The 21,569-nt window shown below is 37.8% G+C and overlaps 1 long non-coding RNA gene across 16 annotated transcripts in view; it reads right to left on the reverse strand.

Moving 5' to 3' along the window:
* Nucleotides 1–21,569, reverse strand: part of LOC138822502 (uncharacterized) — a 44,421-nt gene that overhangs the window by 14,129 nt on the left and 8,723 nt on the right. For 5 of the 16 annotated variants that reach the window (XR_011370508.1, XR_011370514.1, XR_011370507.1 and 2 more), the window contains 7 exons: nucleotides 14,249–14,450; nucleotides 13,850–13,989; nucleotides 13,606–13,755; nucleotides 8,988–9,070; nucleotides 8,025–8,164; nucleotides 6,935–7,038; nucleotides 1,158–3,831 (listed from right to left, as the gene is read on the reverse strand). This is a non-coding gene — a long non-coding RNA (uncharacterized lncRNA). Of the gene's footprint in view, nucleotides 1–1,157; nucleotides 3,832–6,934; nucleotides 7,039–8,024; nucleotides 8,165–8,987; nucleotides 9,071–13,605; nucleotides 13,756–13,849; nucleotides 13,990–14,248; nucleotides 14,451–17,116; nucleotides 17,219–21,569 lie in introns of all 16 variants that reach the window. The other 11 variants (XR_011370506.1, XR_011370516.1, XR_011370517.1 and 8 more) reach the window with 9 other exon arrangements.

Raw genomic sequence — 21,569 nt, forward strand, 5'->3', positions numbered from 1 at the left:
GGATTTGAGTATTGAAGCCAATCTGGGCAGGAAAATCCATGAGATTTTCACCTCTAATTAATCACCAAAATGTCAGAAATAAAAGTTCTGGCTCAAGTGGTAGAGCACTAGCCCCAAGCAAAAAGAGTTCAAAAATAGTGCCCAGACCCCATTGTTCAAGCCCTGTACCAACAGACACACACACACACACACACACACACACACACACACACACACACACACACACACACACACACACACACACACACACACACACACACACACAAATGTCTCAAAACTCACTAAAAAGAAATCTTCCTAGGCTGGTAGTAGTGACTCACACCTCTAATCCGAGCTACTCAGCTTGATATCTGAGGCACTTAGTTCAAAGACAATCCAAGCAAGAAGATCCTTGAGCCTTATATGTAAATAAATAATAAAAAACCAGAAGAGGGGCTGTGGCAATACACAATACAGGCACAAAAGGCAAAACAAAACTTGTTTCAGTCAAATAACATCATATATTATACTCAGAGTAATATAAATTGTCAAAAAGACCTTTTGAAAATATATACAAAAAGCACTAAAAGTACTAGTACCCTTTAACCCACTGGCTGTAACAAAACAATAAAAGAGAGGCAATTGATAAGCTAAGATGATGTTTACCATGCTAATTCATAACTTAAAAAGTGAAGAAACATATAAACTAGCTAGTAGGTGATTGAATAATACAATACTTTTTATCATGACATTCAGACATACAATGTTAGTCTACGTATATATTTATGTAGATAGATGATAAATAGCTAGATAGGTAGATATATGAGCAGAAATATATTTGCTGCTAATTATTCAATATTAAAAGCCTCCACAAGCATTTATATATTCCTATTCTAAGTTCTTGTCTCCTGCCTCAACATAAAAGGAAAATAAACATCCATAACTAGCATTTTACTTTTACAGGAACTGAGCACAATCTTCTCAAACAGGTCACTCCATCTTTCACCACACAGTCAAGCCCTCTACTTTTTAAATTTACATATCTCCTTTTTAAATTTGAGGCTAGAATTCTTACACTTCTCCCCCCTCCTCTCTCGTGACAACTAAAAGTGTAAATGGTCATCATGTTTTTAAATACGCTCATTGAAGCCAGGACCCAATCACCTTCTTAGTCTTACTTTATTTCCATTCTTTTTGTTGTTGTTGTTGGTCATGGGGCTTGGATGCTGTCCCTCAGCTCTTCAGTTCAAGGTTAGCACTCTTAACACTTGATGCACAGTGCCACTTCCAGTTTTCTGAGTGGTTTATTGGAGATAAGAGTCTTATGGCCTTTCCTGCCTGGGTTGGCTTTGAACCGTGATCCTCAGATCTCAGCCTCCTGAGTAACTAGGATTACAGGTGTGAGCCACCAGTGCCCAGCCTCACTTTATTTCCAAAAGAAAGCTTCCAGCTCTCAAAGCAGAGCCTTATACAAAACATGTACCAAATAAATTTATTCCATTAACATTTTCTATGTACTTACTGCATGACAGCAGGACAATACAATACTGTGTTTGGATCTCAAAAATCATGAAATATGTTCATGTATAAATATGACTAGTGCTTGGGAAAATTGGGAAGTGGAGTAGAAGTATCAATAGGTTATTGATATATTATTATCCTCACAATAGTATGTATATTAGCTCAAATTCCCAAAAATAGCTCAACAATGTCTTATGCATGTTTTAAATATTTGATAACAATATGTCTATATAAATATATCAAGTATCAATAGATATTTGGGAATAAGAGAGGTAAAATAGAGAAAAAAGGCTTTGATTAACCTAGACATAAACAATAAACAAGTACTACTATACTGAAGCCTGTATCTTGAGAGGTGGAGATTAACACTGTCAAATTCAGATTCACCATACATCTTCCAAGAATACAATTCTGAAGATATATAAGCAAAAGTTATGGTTATAGTTTGGAAAGAATCCAATGATAGATCTGAAGTTTGTCTTCCTTTCTTAGGGAAATAGAAATGTAAGAGGAAGATATCAAAACATTCCCAACACAACAGTTGATTTCCTCCTGGTATCATTTAGTGCATTTTTAATCTAACTTGACTCATTTTCTAAATTGTTACAGTTCCTCAAACTATGGTGCAGAATGACAATATGAAAAGAATGCAAATGCAGTGAGACAAAGGTAATCTCTACAAATTAGTTCATTTAAACTTGCTTGCTATTTTCTCATTCAAAAATGCTATACTGATGCATTTCACTCAAAGTGGATTTCACTCAGTATTCTTTTGCTTGCTTGCATTTTGAGTTCTGCTGCCTACTTTGTTAGCATAGGGTTGAGTAAGGGCAGTTCATGCTGCAAAACACAAGAAAAAAAACAGAATGTCTGTAATCTTAATGCAAAATGTTGCCATCTATTGTTATAGGAAATGATATTGAAATTTCAAAACCTAAATGAGTAAGATGAATCAGTAACTGAATAGAATTTGTCACATAATGTTTCCAATGGGAATAATAAAACAGTACAATCATCAAGGCATTTTTAAAAAGAAAAGAAAAGGTAGGCATGGTGATTCACATCTGCAATCCCTACTCATTAGACTGAGGAAGATCATTGTTCAAGGTCAATATGAGACAAAACTTTACAAGACCCTATTCTCAACCAGAAAGAGTGTAGAGGTGTACACCTATCATCTCAGCTAGGGCACGTAGACACAAACACACACACACACACACACACACACACACACACACACACACACACACACACACACACACACACAAAGAACAAGAGGATTACAGCCTATGCTGGCTCATGCCAAAACCAGAGATTTTTATCTCAAAACTCACAAGCACTTCTGTGCTCATAAGAGAGTAATTGAGGGGGCTGGGAAGGTGGCTCAGTGGTAAAGCGCTTGCCTTGCATGCCTGAGGCCCTGGGTTCGATTCCTCAGCACCACATAAGCAAAAAGAAAAAAATCCGGAAGTGGCACTGTGGCTCAAGTGGTAAAGCGCTAGCCTTGAGCTGAAGAGCTGAGGAACAGCTCCCAGGCCCAGAGTTCAGGCCGCACAACCGGACCAAAAAAAAAAGAGAGAGTAATTGACTACCATGTCAAAGACTTGATTTCAAATCCTAGTATTTCCAGAGAAAAAATACTTTAAATGATGATAATATAGCAACTTTCAATTGACTATCCTTTGAAAAAGGGGACTTAAAGATAGATATTTGAGGCATCTGAACACTGGTTTTAAGGTGAAAGTTTCCAAGAGTTGGCTGGGAAGGAATTCTGGACATGGGTTCTCTGCAGTTTTTCAGTGCATGAAAATACCATGGCAATTCAGAAAATTTCGGCATGAGCCAAGGAGACCTAGGGTTTCTCCTATTCCATCCTGTAATGTTTTCGGAGTGTCTGCTTTGACTTCGAGGTCTTTGATCCATTTGGAATTGATTCTGGTGTAGGGTGATATATAAGGATCTTGCTTTAGTTTTCTACAAGTAGTTAACCAATTTTGCCAGCAACATTTACTGAAGAGGCTGTCTTTCTTCCATTCTATTTTTTTAGCTCCCTTTTCAAAGATTAGATGGCTATAGGTCTGTAGGTTCATTTCTGGGTTTTCAATTCTATTTTATTGGTCCTGAGGTCTGTTCTTATGCCAATACCAAGCTGTTTTGATTACTATGTCTTTATAGTAGAGTTTGAAATTTAGTATTGATATTCCTCCAGCAGTGTTCTTTCCGTTGAGGAGCGTTTTTGCTATTCGGGGTCTTTTATTGTTCCATATGAATTTTTGGATTGCCTCTTCTATTTCCTTGAAGAAAGCAGGCCAAAATTTTCTGAATAGAGACCTGGAAACACAACAAATCAAAGAAAGTTTGGACAAATGGGATTGCATGAAGTTGCAGAGCTTCTGCATGGCAAAGGACATAGCTAGCAAGATCAATAGAAAGCCCACCGATTGGGAGAAGGTCTTCACTAGCCATACAACAGACAAGGGTCTCATATCTAAAATATACTTGGAACTCAACAAATTAAACCCCCACAACAAATCCTCAAAGAAACAACTGTCCAATAAATAAGTGGGCTAAAGACTTAAAGAGAAACTTCTCTGAAGAAGAAAGAAGGATGGCCAATAGACACATGAAGAAATGCTCAACATCCCTAGCCATAAAAGAAATGCACATCAAACAACATTGAGATACCACCTCACTCCAGTTAGAATGGCAAAAATCAAGAACTCTAACAACAACAGATGCTAGAAGGGATGTGGACAGAAGGGATCCTTACTTCATTGTTGGTGGGAATGTAAACTTGTTCAACCACTTTGGAAAGCAGTATGGAGGTTCCTCAAAAGACTTCACATAGAGCTCCCCTATGATCCAGCAATCCCACTTTTGGGCATTTACCCAAATGTTTACAAACAAGACCACACTAAAGCTACCAGCACAACTATGTTTATTGCAGCATTATTTACCATAGCTCAGATATGGAACCAACCCAGATGTCTCTCAGTAGATGAAAAGATCAAGAAAATGTGGTATATATAAACAATGGAATTCTATGCCTCCATCAGAAAGAATGACATTGCCCCATTTGTTAGGAAATGGAAAAACTTGGGAAAATTATATTAAGTGAAGCAAGCCAGGTACAAAGAAACATAGGTCCCATGGTTTCCCTTATTTGCAATATCTAGTATATATATGAGTCAAGCGGAAAAGGTCAGATAATGTGATGTTAGGAAAATGAACCCTTAGATATGTATTTTAATGTTTTTTTTCTTTCATGCATTTGTTTCTAATGCATTTGTAAGATTATTTCTTTGTTGCTTTGTATGTCCCTCCCCCACAGGATAACCCCTGCTTTCACTATATTTGATGTCAGTATAACTTGTGGAGGAGATGGAGAAAAACAAGTCGTTTAAGGATACAGGTGGACCTGTTGCAACAATGAGAAGTACAAGTTGTCATGTCGAAAATGAGCTTTACAACGTTGGTGTGGGGGTGGGAGGTGGGAGGATTGGGTTGGAGGGTGGGGAGGAGGCTGGGAAGGGATGTGAAGTGTAAACAAAGGAGGAGGCTGCAATGCTTGATAAGAAATGGACGAATTATCCTGCGCATGTAATTGTAACCCCTCTGTACAGTATGTTCACAAAAATAAAAAAAAATAAAATAAAATACCATGGCAAGGGCACTGAAAACCAGTGAAATAGAAATCTCCCTTTTATTTTACTGCAAGTCTTCAGAAATACAAGAGAAGCCTCATTGGTCTAAAGACTGTAACAAGAGTATTGTTTCATTAGGAGATAATGGTGTTTTTCAGCCACTGTCTTCTTCTAATACATGGAACAGATTTTAGTAAATATTGCGCAATTGATTCTGTACAACTTAAAATTTTGAGGCATGGAGTAAAACCAGATCTTTGGAATCAAGAATCAAAAATAGAGCAGTATAACTTGGCAGAGTTAAAGAGGGAACAAGAAACAAAGGAAGTAAACAAGAACGAATAAGGGAAGGGCTAAGAAAATATTATAAGTAAAAGAATCAACACATTAAAAAACTGAAGCCTATCAAAATACATCGAAGTATCCTATTGACTTGGTCAACCCTTCTACATTTAGTTCTATCCTAGTTATTATGGCTGCTCAGTCTCTGAAAGCTCAGATCTACAATGTTTAGAATTAAGAAGTAAATTGATACAATATAAAAAATAGGAAAGTAGCACATTTTTTTTCATTTGCAACTTATTCACATCCTTCAAATTTAAAATACATAATGGGAAAATACAGTTAAATAATTACCTGGTAGAGCCAATAAAATTTGACTCAGTTTGGGGGAAAAGATTAAGGTGGTTATGGATTTAGAATTTCTTACAATGACATTATGTACAAGACATTATGTCGAAAAATGAATCTTACAACTTTGGCGGGGGTGCGAGAGCACGGGATGGGAGGGCAGGGATGGTAAGGTGGAGGCAACAATGCTTAATAAGAATTGTACTCATGGGCTGAGAAGGTGGCTTAGTGGTAGAGAGCTTGCCTTGCATGCATGAGGCCCTGGGTTTGATTACTCAGCACCACATAAACAAAAAGAATAAAGCCGGAAGTGGTGCTGTGGCTCAAGTGGTAGAGCACTAGCCGTGAGCTGAAGAGCTGAGGGACAGTGCCAGGCCCAGAGTTCAGGCCCCATGACCGGACCACCCACCCAAAAAAAAGAATTGTACTCATTACCTTGCTCATGTAATTGTAACCCCTCTGTATGGTATTTTCACAATAATAAAAACTTATTACTAGTAAGTTTTAGCAATGTTTATCTTACATCTCTAATTTTGATGATCATCAAAAGAAGTCTGACTCTTAAAAGAACTTATGTTCTTATACAAATAGAATATTTATCTGAAAAGTAAAGCTTTCCTTTAAATGCTAATTTCTTCAATTGGCTACTTCATCATGAGATTTGAAGTTTATTGTCTTTCTTCTAGAGTTGATTTTTTTGTTATCAGCAGTTATAAGAATAAGTCAAATGCATGATTTCAAAAGAACATCTGGATAGTAGAACATTTGCCTAGCACAAGTGAGAGGTCCTGAGTTTGATCCTCAGTAGCCCAAGAGAAGGTGGAGGAGGAAGATGTAGGCAGAAAGGGTGTAATGGGTGTGCAGAAGGATAAAAAGGAAGAGAAAGCAGAAGTAAAGCATCATATTATTCACTGTGAAACTGGTAGAAAAGCATGACCTTATTCTGTTATTTCTGCTGACACTATAAGCAGGAGGATTCATAGATTTCTCATAAGGAACAAAAGTGCTGAGCCATACCCAGGATTGGAAAAAGCAATTGTTCCTGTTTCCATCATGTTAAATGTTTGTATGTTGGTTACCCTGAGGATAATTTCTTTCAAAATTATCTCTATTTTTCCTGCAATTAACTTCATGTCTACGTATCTATAGGTTTAACTTACCTAGGTTTTAGTTTGATGTGTTTTCTCTCTTGAGTTGAAGAGGTAACTGTGAAGAGTATGGGGCTCTGAAATGGAATTAACTTTGTCCAGAATGTTATCTTGTGCTGTCAAAATAGTTACAATAAATATTTAAAGATCTGTGATGTATCATGCATCATATAGCAAGCAGCTAATGTATTAATGACATACTTCTGGTGTACATTAATGACTGAGATTTCTGATGTACTTATTAGTAAAGTTTTTTAATCTCTCTTGTGTACTTACTTGTAAAGTTTTTTTTACTGTCTTCAAGTATAGCTACATATGCATTTGTCTGACCATATATCATTGCAAGTATGGCTAATTTCTTAGGGTTCCTCATTACATGGTCATTTTATGGTACCTCCAAATTTTTTGGTTGTCAGAGCCAAGGGTGTTTTATTTCCCGTCTAACTGCCATGAATTCCCACAATGATGAAAACTCATTGGGTGGTTAGTTGAGATCCTCAGTAATCCGTGGCTTATATTTACATTTTTCTCTTAAGAAGAATTTTTTATTAATATCAGAACTTAATATTAATATTACAATATAATATAATCATATTATAATAACATTATTAGTATTGAGGCTTTTCTTGGCCATTCCTTGAGGATTTTCCTTGGAAATCTATTGTCTTTTTCTAGGTATAATTGTGTATCCTACCCCCAAGGATTTTGAGATCCAAGGTTTCAGAGATCCAAATTTCAAGCAAATCATTCAGAACTCTGTTTATATTGCCTACTTTTATATTAATTTACAGCACTATGCCTTCAAAATACTTTATAAATTTGCCCATTCTTCTGTCCTCAAGAATTTGGACAGGCTTTTAAACAATATCTTAGAAATCTATTCTCTTGGTGCTTTATGTACTACTTCACTTACCTTATTAGGATCTGTTAACCATAATCTTCTGGTACTATTGCTCTTATCTTTTTTCTAATCTTCTCTGTGGGGTATCATGTATCCCCTGAGGTGAGCCCAATTTTAGGCCATATATGGTTCCCTCATCTGTCTCATCTTTCTTCCCAGACATAAGTATTAAGAACTAACTTAGCTAGTTTTCTTGCTCACCTGAATGATTTCTCAGTACAATGTAATTCAATAGTACATCTTACAGATGAATAATCAGAGATGTGTGATCTTAGATTTCCTTTTCTTCTTTCTGTTAAGTCAAATATATGCCTTCCCAGTTCTCCAAACCTCAAAACAATCTGTATAAAAAAATAAGGCATCAAAGGTATATGATAATTGGTTATTATTTTTCATGAAGTTTTTTTTTAATGACTGGTAGACAGGACAGACAGAAATGGCTGCCTTGCTTTTGAAGTTTTTTTTTTTTTTTAATGACTGGTAGACAGGACAGACAGAAATGGCTGCCTTGCTTTCCCTTCATCTGGTTCACCTAATTCCATTTTGGACATTTTGAGATGTGTTATCACCTCAACCTACAGCTACATTCAGAAATCACTAATCATGGAAGTTATTTTGCTACTCTTATTCTGAATGATTATTCAATTATTTTACTGAATATCAATATAAGTTATGATATGCCACTTTCAAAATAAAGAACAGAAAACAATTATCACTCATACAATGCTATTCATTCATTAATCATTTAACAAATATATTTTGAACAGTTTTGTGGGTTGGGGGACATGGGTATATCTGCTGTACTGGAGCTTGAATTCCAGGCCTGGGTGCTGTCCCTGAGCTATTTTGCTTAAAGCTAAAGCTCTACTACTTGAGCCACTTCTGACTTTTACATAAGTTAATTAGATATAAGGGTCTCACAGGCTTTCCTGCTCAGTCTGGCTTTAAATTGTAATTCTCGGATCTCAGACTCCAGAGTGGCTAGGATTGCAAGAATGAACTATTGGGCCGAGCTGAGAGCTAGAGATATAGTGTTGAGCAAAAACATTATATCTAGTCTTATAAACTGTAAGTCTTCTACAGAAAAGGGTCATTAGACAATTACCACACAAAACAAGTAAAGAATAGCATTAATTCCACAAGGTGCAAAGCAATTGTACTCACCTATTCAAGTCCACAATTGAAGGGCAAGCTGATACAAAAAGTTTTCCCAACAGACAAGGAAAGTTTACAGGAACCCAGGAAGCCTGTGAATAACAACTTCCTTTAGATAGGTAGAGTTGAATATCAGCACTTTCCTGTTTCCTCTAAAGATGCTTTTGGTCTAAACCCTTTATCTCTGAGGAGTTAGGTGAGTCACAAAGGAATGGATTGGTCTCAGAGAGCCTTGTTTCCTAGTAGTGATCAAGAACCCTGAGTATCCCATGTTATAACCTCAGGTGAGGGATGTCTTTTTTATACTGTCCTGGAGCAGCTGGAGGTCTATAGACATAATGAGATAAGACAATATTCAGTAAGCTAGAAGACATTTATCTGCACTTGCTGTTAGCAAGGAAGCTTCTCCCCATAGTTTTCAAAGGTCTAGCCTCTCTAGAGTAGGTTCAGTTTTGGACAAGTGGGTGGAAGAGCCATGAAACCGGAGAATCAGCAGGAATTTTGCCAAAAAGAAATTGCCCATTCACTTTAGGGTGAAAAATGTATTTTAGTAAGACTTAGAAGAGTGTGGCTTCTCATCAGTGGCACAAGCTCAGCAGCATCATGGGACAAGCCACTGATACATGCTGCACTGCAGGAACTCCAAAACATGACAAGAAATGTTACAAATGCTATCATACATCATATCTTTTTTGTAATGTGTACAGAAAAGCTATATGCATATATAGAACCAGTAAGTAGTCTCTCTTGGGGCCAAGTATCAGAATGGGGTTTGCCACATTGACCCCAAGATGGGATGCATCATAATTGCATGGGGTATGGCATGGTAGGGTATGTCTGTAATCTAGGCTATTAAAAAATTAGAGGCAGAAAGAATTACTTGAGCCCAGGAACATAAGCCTAGCCAAATATAACATAAGCCAGACAAACAGCAAACAAAAAAGCATTAGTAGCTCCCCAACTGGCAGGGTAAAGAGGCTTCATGGAGGCAGTACAGGTACCAGTCCTTGTCTTTAATTGTTCCAGTCCAGGGACCACACATGAGAGTAATGAAGCCTTTCGATCTGTGAAGATTTGGCCTGAATTATCACAGCATGTAGCACCTAAAATGCATGACCAGTAATAAAACTGCACCATTATATACATCTAATCCAGATAAGCTTTCAGAGAGCAAAAATATTTTTAAAAATACAGAAAAGAAATTCAAATAAACACATGCTCCACTTTTGTATTCTTATTTATTATCTCAGTAGCAAGTTCATAAATAGATGAGGGAGCCATCTGGGGTAGAAATGATAAAGGAATGAAATAGAAGGAAAAAGTTGTTTTTTCTGACTACATTGCCTTATATTTTGTAACGAAAGATCTTCTCAGTCTATGTACTCTCTCAGAAGTTCGTATACAGAACCTTCTATAGAGGAGAAAGAAGATCAACTGACTTGTCTGGATGGGATCCTTACAGATCCCATTTCTCCTAAGCTGGTGGGTCTTAGGATTCTTGCACTGCATATGGAAAAGTCAGACCCATAAAAATACATACTTATATCTATTTTTTTCCAAAAACTTCCATGTATTTATTACTCAGTTCATTCTTAGAGCAAAGTAAAAGAAAAAGGGAAATCAGACTTTTAATTTAAACTACAAATATTTCTGGGTAGTATTAAATATTTCAGTCTGAATTATGTAGAGCATAAATATTTATGAATTATCTTGATTCTTCTCCAATGTAGGAGTTGTGCATAACTTTGTTATGAGCTTTGTATTTTTTTTCTAAAACCATTGGAAAATGGGCCATGTTTGCTTTTGTTTCTTGAATGACTACACTCACTTCATCCTGACAGTCTTTGTAAAAAGACCTGGTAAACAGCCCTTTTAAATATATACATCATGTTGAAGGCATAGAAAAACATATCTATTGAAAGTTAAAAATCCATTGTTGTTCTATGTTAAGCAAATCAAACAAATTTGTCACACAATACCCAGTCTTTATAAATTGGTTCTAAATTGATACACTAAAAAAAATCTAGTGATTTTTCATTGTTTATATGGTGAATTTGTCTAAGTTGTCAAATCCCTTTGATTTCTTTTAATTTTATGTCCAAGACTGGAACTCTAAATCAGTATATTCTGCTTTCGCTCATTGGCTCTACCAACTAATCCAAGCTTCCAACCTCAATTTAATCCCCTTTAAAATAAGAATAACTGATTTAGGAGTTACTCTTTTGCTTACTTCTGTTTTTTTCTATAATGTTAAATAATTTTTGATGCAGTTAAATCATATTTCCATTGTTAAAAATGTTTTAGGATGTTGTTCCATTACATAATCCCTGTACTTGGTTTTCTAGAATGATTCTTAAATAACTCTAGTCATTTTAGTTGGACAGAAAGCTCTACAAACTGAGATTTTAACATATATCAAGTATGACTCTATAATCCACAAATCAAACTAATAGATTGAAAGCCAATAAGAGTCAAATTGTAGGTTACTGTCTAAGAACTTGGAAAAATCACCAGGATTGTTATGATGTTGAAAAGATTACGTTACTGCATTGTTGGTGGGATTGTAAACTTGTTCAACCACTTTGGCAAGTAGTATGGAGGTTCCTCAAAAGACTCCACATAGAGCTCCCCTATGACCCAGCAATCTCACTTTTGGGCATTTAACCAAATGTTTACAAACAAGACCACACTAAAGCTACCAGCACAACTATGTTTATTGCAGCATTATTTACTATAGCTAAGATATGGAACCAACCCAGATGCACCACAGTAGATGAATGGATCAAGAAAATGTGGTATATATACACAATGGAATTCTATGCCTCCAGCAGAAAGAACAACATTGCCCCATTTGTTAGGAAATGGAAAAACTTGGAAAAAAATTATATTATGTGAAGTAAGCCAGGCCCAAAGAAACATAGGTCCCATGGTATCCCTTATTTGCAATACCTAGTATATGTCTGAGTCACGCAGAAAAGGTCGATTAAGGTGATGTTAGGGAAATGAACCCTAAGATATGTATTCAAATGTTTTTTTTCTTTCATGCGATTGTTTCTAACACATTTATAAGATTATTTCTTTGTTGCTTTGTATGTCCCCCTCCCCCATAGTATAACCCCTGCTTTCACTGTATTTGATGTCGGTATAATTTGTGGAGGGAAAGGATAAAAACAAATCATTTAAATAGGGATACAGGTGGACCCATTGCAACAGTGAGATGTACAAGTAATTATGTCGAAAAGGAACTTTACAACTTTGGTGCAGGGGGGTAGCAGGGAGCATTGGGTGGGGGATGGGGGGAGGATGGGAAGGGATGGGAAGGGGAAACAAAGGAGGAGGCTACAATACTTGATAAGAAATGTACTCATTGTCTTGCCCATGTAATTGTATCCCCTCTGTACAGTATTTTCACAGTAAAAAGAAAAGATTAGATGATAAAAATGTATTTCAAGTTGTTTAGCATGATTTGTCTAGGCACCAGAGTTCTGTGAGGGGGAAAAAAGGAAATCTATGTTGAAGTTCACATAGATATATAAAAAGTGCTTCAAGTTTATTAGGCATAAAGCCAATAGGCCCCAAAATAAAGTTTAATTATAAAGCCAAGCTGGATATGAAAAACAATGAGGTAAAGTAGAAAATTCTTGAAGGAAATTAATATATAACTGAAATGGCTTCTGGAGCTTTTAAAAAATTATAACTGGCAGACTAAACTAGAAATCAATCATCTTATAAATATGTTAGAAACAATAGCAAGAAAGAAAAACAATTTAAGTCCTTATCTTGAGGTAAATGCTTGATAAGAAATGTACTCATTACCATGCTCATGTAATTGTAACCCCTCTGGTATGGTATTTTCACAGTAAAAACAAAACTTATTAATAAAAAATCAATCAATTGCCTTTAAATCAAACATTGGTTATTCTTCATCAGAAGTTCTTAAAACATGACTGGTGCATATTGTAGAAGGCATGAAATTTTTGTTTTGCTGTTTTCTGGCCCTTCTATACCATTAGGGATACTGTATTATTCTTTGTGTAATCACCTCAAATCCAGATTACTTTAGAATTATTCAACTTGGAAGTTCCTTTGCTATACTCATATCCTGACACACTCTTTAACTATTCTATACTGAGTATTGATATAGTGAAAAATATTCCAGTGTTAAAATAATAAAACAAATAAGCTACCACTAAATGAGAGCTATTCATTCACAATTCAATTAACAAATTATTTTAGGCAGTTTTATATACATAGCCTCTGCTAAGGGCTAAAGAAACAATGATGACCAAGACAAAGGTTATTTCTAGTCTTGTGAGCTGTAAAGTTTTGTATGGAAAAGAGACACTATGCTGGTAGCTCATGCCTATGGTCCTAGCTACTCAAAGCCTCATGTGGTAGAGAACTAGACATCACACACACACACACACACACACACACACACACACACACACACACACACACACACACACACACACACACAAACAACCTCAGGGACACTTTTCCAATCCTTAGTTCAAGCCCCAATAATGGTACTAAAGAAAGAAAGAAATAAGAGGCACAAAAAAATATCACACAACCCACATGACTGACATTGTTACACAGCAAGGAAGGAAAAGAAGGTACTCACCTATTCAGATCCACAGTCTAAGAACAAGTTGGTGAAAAAGTGTTCCCAGAAGACCAAACAGGAGACCCAAGAAACTTCCCAATAGCAACCTCTTATGGGTAGGCACAGTTAAGTATCACATCTTCCTTCTTGCTCTGAAGAATGCTATGACTAATTACAGAAAACCTAATGGGTTAGGTGATTCACAAAGGAATAGAATGTTCACAGATACCTTCTATAGTTTTCCAGTAGTGTTATCAAGTACCTTGAATAGGTCTGGGAAGTTGACTCAGTGGTAGAGTGTTTGCCTTGCATGCATGAGTCCCTGGTTTCATCTCATCAGCACCACATAAGCAGAAAAAAGCTGGAAGTGGTGCTGTGGCTCAAGCCACTCAAGCTGAAGAGCTGAAGGACAACACCCAGGCCCAGAGTTCAGGCCCCACAACCAACAACAAATAAAAAAGAAACGTCAGTAGTCCAATGTAATACCTTCAGATCAGAAATATCTTTTTCAGTTATCCTCAACACTGAACAACTCTACAGCCAGGGAATGTGTGGAGGCTGAGCAGGCAGTATTTGAAGGAGGAAGGACCATGCCTCCTGCATCTTTTACAGCAATTATATTCAAAACATAATAAAACTTCAGTAACAAAAAAAGAAATACCTTTTCTCATGATACTTGCATAGCTGGAGGACAGCTACACAAAATCCAACACAAAACATAAGTAAGAAATCCTTTCCTTGTTGTGCTTCACTATCCAGGCTTCTCTAAGGTGAACTCAGTTTTGCCTATTCCCCAGTCGATAGAGAAGCCATGAGTCAGGAGCAAGGGCACGACTTTTGCCAGAAAAAGGACTGCCAGTTTCCTTTAAGGAGAGAGGACAAAATAGGTCAGAGGAAAAGTGTGTTAAGAAATAATGTGAAGTCCCATGGTTTCCCTTATTTGCAATATATAATATATATATGAGTCAAGCAGAAAAGATCAGATAAAGTGATGTTAGGAAAATGAACCCTTAGATATGTATTTTAATGTTTTTTTTCTTTCATGCATGTGTTTCTAACGCATTTATAATATTATTTCCTTGTTGCTTTGTATGTCCCTCCCCCACAGTATAACCCCTGCTTTCACTATATTTGATGTCAGTATAACTTGTGAAGGAGATGGGGAAAAACAAGTCGTTTAAGGATACAGGTGGACCTGTTGCAACAATGAGAAGTACAAATTGTCATGTCGAAAATGAGCTTTACAATGTCGGTGCAGGGGTGGGGGGAGGGGAGGGGAAGAATTGGGAATGGGGGGAGGGGGAGGCTGGGAAGGGATGTGAAGGGTAAACAAAGGAGGAGGCTGCAATGCTTGGTAAGAAATGTGCGCATCATCCTGCCCATGTAATTGTAACCCCTCTGTATAGTATGTTCACAAATAAAATTAAATTAAATTAAAAAAAAAAGAAATAAGGTGAAGACTGGTTTCTCATCAGTGGAATGTGCTTACAGCCATGAAGTACAACCCTGTATAAATGCTGTACTATGGAGGAACCAATAGACAGCTGTCTATTTGCCTATGTGCAAATGGGGATTGGCTACAATGAACATAAGATCATATTATAGAATGATTAAAAAGAATTCTTTTATTAATTTTTTTTTGTCAGTCGTGGGGCTTGAACTCTGGGCCTGGGCGCTGTCCCTCAGCTCTTCAGCTCAAGGCGAGCACTCTACCACTTGAGCTACAGAGCCACTTCTGGTTTTCTGGTGGTTTATTGGAGATAGGAGTCTCACGGTCCCTCTTGCCCGGGCTGGCTTTGAACCGCAATCCTCAGATCTCAGCCTCCTGAGTAGCTAGGATTACAGGTCTGAGCCACCAGCACCCGGCTATTAATAAGTTTTTTTTTTGTGAAAATACTGTACAGAGGGGTTACAATTACATGAGCAAGGTAAAGGTAATGAGTATGTTTCTTATCAAGCATTGTTGCCTCCTCCTTTGTTTCCCCTTACCATCCTTGCCCTCCTACTCCCCTGCCTCACCCCACTCTACACCCCCTTCCACTAATGCCCCACACAAACATGCCAAAGGGAACCAGGCACCAGTAGCTCAAACTTGTAATCTTAGCTACTTAGGAGACTGAAATCTAAGGATCAACATTCTAAACCAGCCCAGTCTGTAAGAACCTGATCTCCAATTAACCACCAAATGGCTGGATGTAGAGCTGTGATTCAAGTGGTAGAGCACTAGTCCTGACCAAAATAGTTGAGGGACAGTGCCCAAGGTCTGAGATTAATCTCTAAGACCAACATACCCACACACACACACACACACACACACACACACACACACACACACACACACACACACACACACACACACACACAAACACATAAACACACACACACACACACCAAAAAACTGGATTGAGCCTAACATGGTAGGGGTGTTCCTATAGTCCCAGGTGCACAAAAAGCTGAGAAACTAGAAATAATTGAGACCTTGTACTAAAATGAACAGCAAACAAAAGGCATTAGTTGTTCCCCACCTCAGCTGGAGGGCCCCTATGGTAATAGTTTAGATAAAAGAATGATCTCTGTCTAGTTCAGCACAGATACTACACTGTGAGTAAATAAGTCTTTAGATGATTACACATAGGGCTTTCAGTCATCACAGTGTGTATCAGCCAGCATTAGTGATCCAGAACCTCAAACGCTCCATTATGTACATCTATGCTGACAAAGCTTTCAGATGATGTAGCCCAGAAAATATCTGATAGCCATTGTCTAGAAACTCACTAAAGTATTAAATAATACCTGTCTTGAATTTCTGATTCATAAAATTATGAGCAAATAGTTGTTTTAAACTGCTAGGATTTGGGTAATTTGTTACATGGCAGAAGCCAGGTGAAGGGAAGTGATAGGGTAGAGAGGAAGGTTAACCAAGAGTTAAGTCCTAAAAGATAGTTAAGTCTTCATGTTAGCTGAGAGATGTGGTTCATTATACTACTTCACTACTTCTGTTAATACCTTAATTTTGGCTTTGTAAAACACACTGACATAACCATATTATATACAGCATATTACAATATAGTACAAAATTATAATCACCCCATTTTGTTTATAATCAAAACTATTATCAGCCTATATTAGAATGTTGCAAATTCTACCAACATTTCACAGATTTTTTCAAGTAAAAGATTTTAAAAAGGGGGATTGTCCCCCAACAAAAAATCTTCAAAGAAACAACTGTCCAATAAATAAGTGGGCTAAAGATTTAAAGAGAGATGTTAAGGGAAGATGGCGGAGGAGAAGCTGGAATCTGAACAAGCTCTCGCATAGAAAGGAGTTTTAGAGTTCCAGTGAACAGTCCTAAGCCAGAGAATCACACCAAGTGTGTCATCACAGGACAGAGAGTTAGACAAGAGAGGGGAAACCAAGGAAACGCAGCAGCTGCCGCTCCGGCGGCGGGGCCGCGGCACCAAGGAAACGCAGCAGCTGCCGCTCCGGCGGCGGCGCCGCGGCGGCGGCGACCACCGCCGCGGAGACATACCTGAGACACAGAGAGTCGGGGACGAAGGAGCCAGACGCAGCGGACGAGCAGATTCTACTCAACACCAACAAGAACCGACAAGGAGCGAACATCTTCATCCTGCTGTTTGCAGACCAGAGACGACCCAGGATCCAAGACTCGGCGTGAGTACAAGCCCGACATCCTCACTCCTCAGGGAGCAGAGGAGGGAAGGCCACCCCTCCCCCCCCAGCACCGGTGATCTGCATCTTGGATACCGACAAAGTTCGGAGGAGCTGCTAGCTCCACCTCAGGCCTTGGAATAAAATGAGTCATTTAGCAGGTCACAAGAACTTAACGGCGAAGTGACCTGCCAGACTCAGCTCCATCCAGGGAAAAGTCACCCAGCTCAGGCTCCAGCCATCGGAGTGCCTTGCTTCACTGGGTAACCAGAGCCAGAGGCTGCCCCTCCCTCTAGCAGCCTCGACAATCAATTGAAAAACAGAAACCCTGAGAATGGCTCCAGGCTGGGCGCTGTGAGCTTTATCACAAAATAGCCCCAGGGAAAAGCTACTGTATATTGAAAGGCCTCAACTCTACCCAGAACCTAGCCTCATCACCACATCCCCCTCTTTTGTGACTCTCAAAGCAGACCACCCTCCCAGAAAACTAACCTGGGAGGGGGATCTCAAAATCTTGGGTAAAGCAGAGCATTTTTCTGCCTCTTCCAACCAACCGACTTAAGAAACCAATCAAGCCACAGGACCTCAAGCTGACCAGAGACTCCAACAAGAGACTGGTTGCAGACAAAAGGGAGATACAGGATTCTTCCCACTCCTCCCCCCCCCAAAAAAAAAATCAAAAGACTTTTTTTTCTTTTTCTTTTTCTTTTTTTTTTCTTTTTCTTTCTTTTTTCTTTTTTTCTTCTTCTTCTTCTTTTCTTTTTTTTTTTTGCTTGTTTTTTGTTTTTTGTTACCATATATATATATATATATATATATATATATAAATTTTTTTCCCTTCTAAAACTTTTATTAATCTTTAATCTTTGCCTCTTCTGAAAAAATAATTGTTTTCCAGTAACCTTTTTTTTTTTCTCATCTTATAATTTTTATTTTAGGAATACGTGAATAAGAGTTTTCCTTTTTTTCTTGTCTTCTTTCTCTTTTTCTTTCTTTCTTAATTATCTTTTTGTTTTTTATCTAGCTCTACTGAACTTCTGATATATTCTTCTCCCGTTCCCATCCTTAAAGCTTTTCACAACTCCTCTATGTCCCTCCCCTTCTCTGAACATATTCACATTCCTCTCTAAATAGACGGTCTTTTAACCTCTATAATAACATTAATTTTTACATTTCTATTCTTTTTCTAGTCTCTCTTTATTCCCCTTTCCGTCTCTTCTTTTTCTCTCTCTCTCTACTTGCATCCTACCCAACTCATTTCCTGCACTGTGATTAGGACATAGTTAACTCTCCCTGTGCCTCCCCACACCAATCTATTCCTATTTTTTACCCACATCTCTCCCTAATCCTAATAATTTCTGGTTTTCCAAATTCTTTTCTGCGGTTCGAAGTCCTTTAACATATAGTCGTTTGATGTTGAATAGATGTATCTGTTGAACTAGATTGTATCTGTAGACTATTGACTGTACAAATGCAAACTTTGGTTGATGGTTGCCTTAAGATAGTGTTCTAGCACAAAACTGGTGCAATCTTTATCTCAAATGGGCCGAGTAAGCCGGAAAAACACAAGAAAAATGGCAAATTCGGGTATCTCAATTCCCAACCTTGATAATCAGGGATTAGAACAGATAAAGAATAATCCAGAGGAGAGTTCCCAAATAGCTCTACAAACACTAAGAGCAAACATGATAAATGAGAAGTTTGACAATGTACAAAGGACTCTGTATGAGCGTGATAGGGAGAGAGAGGAGGCATCCCAGAAGATTATACAGGAATATCATAAGCGTGAGGAAGCTTCTCAAAAACTGATACAGGATTTGCGTGAACAACTTGAGAATACTCAAAGAGAAAGGGAGGAATGGCGTGAGCAGGCAGAGAACACTCAAAGAGAACTGCAGGAATCCCACAGAAGGGAGGAAACTAATCAAAGAGTAATTCACGAATTAAGAGACCAGGTAGAGAATACACAAAGATCACTAAAGACATTCATGGAATCCATTAACAAAGAGCTGAAGGAAGTCAGGGAGACCACAAAGGGAATGCTGAATGGAACCCAACAGAAGGAATGGGAGTCCAAAGAAACCATAACCAATCAACTAAGTGATTTGAGAACAAACACTGAACACCAAATTAAGGAAGTAAAGAAATTCATACAAGACCTAAAACAGAGCTTCAACAAAGAACTTGAAGCCATCAAAGCTGACCAATTAGAAGGAAAAGAGATAAAAAACAAAGTAGAGAGTCTTGACAACAGGTTAGACCATGCACAAGATCGAATCTCAGGGATTGAAGACAGCCTAGATATTATAGAGAAAGAACATACAACCATCCAAGACAAGTCCAAGAAATATGATAGGTCTATCCAACACCTGGAAGACACCATCAGGAGGCCCAATCTAAGGATAATGGGTGTAGAGGAGCACCTAGAAACAGAAGTTAATGGTCTAGGAAATTTGTTTAACAGGATCCTAGCAGAGAACTTCCCAAACATACAAAAAGAGAGGCCTATTCAGATACAAGAAGCTTTTAGAACCCCAAATAGACCAGACCAGAATAGGACATCCCACCGTCACATTATAATCCACACAGGATCAACCCAGACCAAGGAAAAGATCCTTAAAGCTGTCAAGGAGAAAAGGTTAATCACCTATAAAGGGAAAACAATTAGAATTACCTCAGATTTCTCAGCAGAGACAATCAAAGCAAGAAGAGCCTGGAATGACGTATGCCATGCCCTAAAAACAAACAACTATCAACCAAGAATACTGTACCCAGCTAAACTCTCCTTCATAACTGAAGGCCAAATAAAAACCTTCCATAGCAAAGAAAAATTGAAACAATACATCTCCACCAAACCAGCCCTGCAAAAGATTCTTAAAGATGTCCTACACATAGAAAACCAACAAGAACGCAACAAAGGCCAAGAAACTGCACCCAAACTGAGAATCCAAGAACCTTAGGAAGAACCCAGATTTCACAGCCCCCAAGAAGGTGGATAACATGGCAGGAACTCCCAAATACCTCTCAGTCCTATCTCTTCACGTTAACGGACTGAACTCTCCAATTAAGCGACATAGACTGTCTAGTTGGATTAAAAAACAAGACCCTTCTATCTGCTGCCTGCAGGAGTCACATCTTGCCCGTAAAAACAAACACATTTTCAAGGTTAAAGGCTGGAACAAAATCTACCAAGCAAACGGCCCTCATAAACAGGCGGGAGTTGCAATCCTAATATCAGATAAAATAGACTTCAAATTAAAATTCGTGAGAAGAGATAAAGAAGGTCGCTACATACTAATTAAAGGATCTCTCCTTCAGGAGGATATTACAATTCTAAATATCTATTCGCCAAACAATGGAGCACCCAAATTTATCAAAGAAACACTACTTTCCCTCAAATCCAATATAGATCCAAAGACATTAATTGTTGGGGATTTTAACACACCACTCTCCCCACTAGATAGATCAACTCGGCAAAAACTCAACAGAGAAACCGCAGATCTAAACAGCTGCATAGATCAACTAGACTTAACAGACATTTACCGAACATTTCACCCAGCAGCATCAGAATACACGTTCTTCTCAGCAGCACATGGAACGTTTTCTAAAATAGATCACATTTTAGGCCACAAAGCAAACTTGTCTAAATTCAGAAACATTGAAGTTATACCTTGCATTCTCTCTGACCACAAGGGAATAAAATTAGAACTCAACACCAAAAGCCACCAAAGAAAGTCCGGTATCACATGGAGGCTGATCAACACACAGCTGAATCATGAGTGGGTCATGGAAGAGATTAGAAAGGAAATTCAAATGTTCATGCTATTCAACAAAAATGAACACACAAATTACCAGCTCCTCTGGGACACAGCAAAGGCAGTACTCAGAGGCAAGTTTATAGCTCTGAGCTCCTACATCAACAAATTGGAGAGATCGGAAACTAACAATTTAATGACACATCTAAACCTCCTTGAAAAAGAGCAGCAAGATAAACCCCAATCCAGTAGACGGAAAGAAATAATCAAAATTAAATCAGAATTAAATGAATTAGAATCCAAAAAAACTATAGAAAGAATCAACAAAACAAAGAGTTGGTTCTTCGAAAAACTTAACAAAATTGATAGACCCTTAGCAAACCTTATCAGAAAAAGGAGAGAACACACCCAAATTAATAAACTCAGAGATGAGAATGGAAACATCACCACGGAAACAACCAAGATTCAGAACATTATAAGGGAATACTTCTCAAAACTTTATGCTAATAAGTTTGAGAACTTGACAGAAATGGACCTTTTCCTAGCAAATATTGACAT

The sequence above is a fragment of the Dipodomys merriami genome, unplaced genomic scaffold (genome assembly GCF_024711535.1).
Source record: "Dipodomys merriami isolate MVZ:Mamm:240054 unplaced genomic scaffold, mDipMer1.0.p SCAF_1108, whole genome shotgun sequence".
Classification (NCBI taxonomy): Eukaryota; Metazoa; Chordata; class Mammalia; order Rodentia; family Heteromyidae; genus Dipodomys; species Dipodomys merriami.